The 3040-nt window shown below is 42.3% G+C and overlaps 1 pseudogene; it reads right to left on the bottom strand.

Moving 5' to 3' along the window:
• Window positions 1–405: 405 nt before the first annotated feature.
• On the bottom strand, window positions 406–1033 carry LOC126931666 (osteoclast-stimulating factor 1-like; annotated as a pseudogene).
• Between the last annotated feature and the right edge of the window lie 2007 nt (window positions 1034–3040).

Raw genomic sequence — 3040 nt, 5'->3', positions numbered from 1 at the left:
AATTCTCCTACCTCTGCCTCCCCAATAGGGATTACAGGTGTGCACCACCACATTCAGTTAATTTTTGTATTTTTTTTACTAGAGACGCGGTTTCACCATGTTGGTCAGGCTGGTCTCGAACTCCTGACCTCATGATCCACCTGCCTCGGGCTCCCAAAGCGCTGAGATTACAGACATGAGCCACTGCGCCCGGCACTCATTTTTTTAAAGAAAAAAATTATAAAATTCCTTTAGCTTGATAAATAGAAATCATCTCTTCTTGTTCTACTCTGGTGAACATAAATGTATTTTATACAGTAAAGAATCCAGTCATTTATTGGCAAACCAAAGGTAAGAACCCTTCATTTACCTGTTCTACTCCAACACAGTACAACACTGCCATGTTCATATGTACTTAAAAAATAATTACCAACCCTCTTCTGGCAGACAAAGTTTTGGAATAGCAAGAGCATTGCTTAATGTTCGAACTGCATCTGTCTCCTGTTTCTTTTACAGGAGAGATCCATGGGCGTTGTTAACCATGCCCAAAGCCAGCTTCTTCTCATTGTTTCTTCAGCCTGTTCTGACACCTTTTGCCTGAAGCAACTGGACAATATCTGCATAACCCTGCCAGGCAGCAGCATGCAAAGCTGTGTCTCCCAACTTGTTCTGTTGGCTCGGTTAAATCCTCGGTTGAGTAAATAGCATTTCCACTATATCTCTGAAATCCCATGACAAACCTAGTCTAAGGCAGTGCTTCCAGCCTCGTCTAAGCCATTAACACCCACTCGGTTGTCCAAACACTCTCGCAACCAACTCAAGTTGCCTCTTTTTGCTCCTTCAGACATAGATTGTCAATGGATTCTGCCTGCTCAGCCACATAGTTGCTTGGAGTTAGTCCAGTCCTGCCTTTGGAGGTGCCTTTCCACCAATTGACGTCATTCATATCAGTAATGTAGATGATATCACCTGCCTCAAAGCATAGTTCATCTGGAGTTCTGGGTTCAAATGTATAGAGGGCTCTGAAGACTTTATCTTACCCTGGTTTGACTGGTTTGGGTGGCAGCTTCGACATCTCACTTCCTTGAGCTAGTGAGTTGCAAATTCTAAAGATGACGCTGAAAAGCCCCGCTTGCCTGCTACCTGGCTCTCCAAACACCTCAAGGTTACTTTTTGTCTGGTTTACAGTTATTTGCCTTCAAGGACTGGCGCCCACCCTTGGCTCTCAATGATATTTCATTGTATGGATATACCACATCTTGTTTATCCGCTTACCCACTGGGGAACACTTGGCTTCCTTCCACCTTTTGGCTATTGCAAACAATGCTGCTATGAATATAAATGTATCAATACCTCTTCAAGTCCTGCTTTCAGTTCTTTTGGGCATATCTCTAGAGTGGAACTGCTGGATTCAACACCCTTCATTTTTAATTTTTACAAGCCTCTTCCCTCTGAGACCACCAGCTGGAGTTTACCACAGAGAAAACAAGAAAGAATGAGCTGAGCTGACCTCTGTTCTGGGGTTTCTGTTAAGGCCAGTTCTAAATGAATTTTGAGACCCTCTTGTGGGATTACCCAAGAACACTTTTTGCCATAACTTGTTCTCAGATTACAGAGTCTTCTCTTCCTCAGCTGCCCCCAATTTACCACCGTATTTCCTCTGTTCTCATAGTCAGCCACTAAGGCTGCTGGTCCTTCACGGGATCTTCATGGACATCTGGATAAAGTTCAAACTCTTTAGCAAGGCAAACAGAAACACCGTATTTGTAATCCGGTTCTTGCCTACCTCTTTAGACTTATGCCTGAGTGTTCCTACAGATGCATGGCGTTTTGAAATGGAATGGGGTGTCAGGAATGAGTGATAAGGCTCAGGAATGGGAAGACAGCAATGCGTGTATATGTACATGTATACAATTATAAAACATTTGTGTGTGTGTGTCTGTGTGTGTATGTGTATGGGTATATAGATAGATAGATTAATTAATTTTTTTTTGCCACCATGCCCGGCTAATTTTTTTTTATCATTTTTATTTTTAGTAAAGATGGGGTCTCACTATGTTGCCCAGGTTTGTCTCTGACTCCTGGGTTCAAGTAATCCTCCTGCCTCAGCCCTTTAAAGGGCTGGGATTACAGGTGTGAGCTGCCATGGCTAGCTGATAAATAGACTAATTTTATATAGATGGAGTCATTTTCTATATGTGTATCTATTTAAATTTATTTGTATTTTTTTTTTTTTTTTGAGACAGAGTCTCACTCTGTGGCCCAGGCTGGAGTGCGGTGGCATGATCTTGGCTCACTGCAACCTTTGCCTCCTAGGTTCAAGCGGTTTTCCTGCCTCAGCCTCCTGAGTAGCTGGGATTACAGGCACGCGCCACCATGCCTGGCTAAGTTTTCATCTTTTCAATCGAGATGGGGTTTCACTATGTTGGCCAGTCTGGTCTCAAACTCCTGACCTCAAGTAATTCACCTGCCTCGGCCTGCCAAAGTGTTAGGATTACAGGCATGAGTCACCGGACCTGGCTTCATTCTCTGTATAATTTTAAAACTCTGTATAATTTTAATATAAAATATTTCAAGCATAATCAAAGATAAAGAAATAGCTAAATAAATCCCCATTTATTCATCATCCATCTTACCAACTCACAGCCATCTTACTTCATTGATACTTCCAACCTCTCCTCCTTCAATTATTTTGAAGCAAATCCCACATGTCATATTGTTTTTATACTTAATATCTTAGTATATATCTCTAAAAGATAAGAACTCATTTTTAAAATAAAGGCTTTAAGATCACTCTTGGTGTTGTACATCCTGTGGAGGTTGGACAAATGTGTAACAACATGTATTCACCTTATAGTATCATAATCAGAAGTTTCGCTGCCTTAATAATCCTCTAGAATAGGGGTCCCCAGTCCCTGGGCCATGAACTGGTTCCTGTCGGTGGCCTGTTAGAAAATGGGCCACACAGCAGGAAGTGAGCAGAGGGTAAACAAACAAAGCTTCATCTGTATTTTCAGCTGCTCGCCGTCACTCCCCTTACCACCTGACTCCGCCTCTTGTC

Source organism: Macaca thibetana, chromosome 11 (assembly GCF_024542745.1).
Source record: "Macaca thibetana thibetana isolate TM-01 chromosome 11, ASM2454274v1, whole genome shotgun sequence".
Lineage (NCBI taxonomy): Eukaryota > Metazoa > Chordata > Mammalia > Primates > Cercopithecidae > Macaca > Macaca thibetana.
This window is presented reverse-complemented; position numbering and strand designations above follow the sequence as displayed.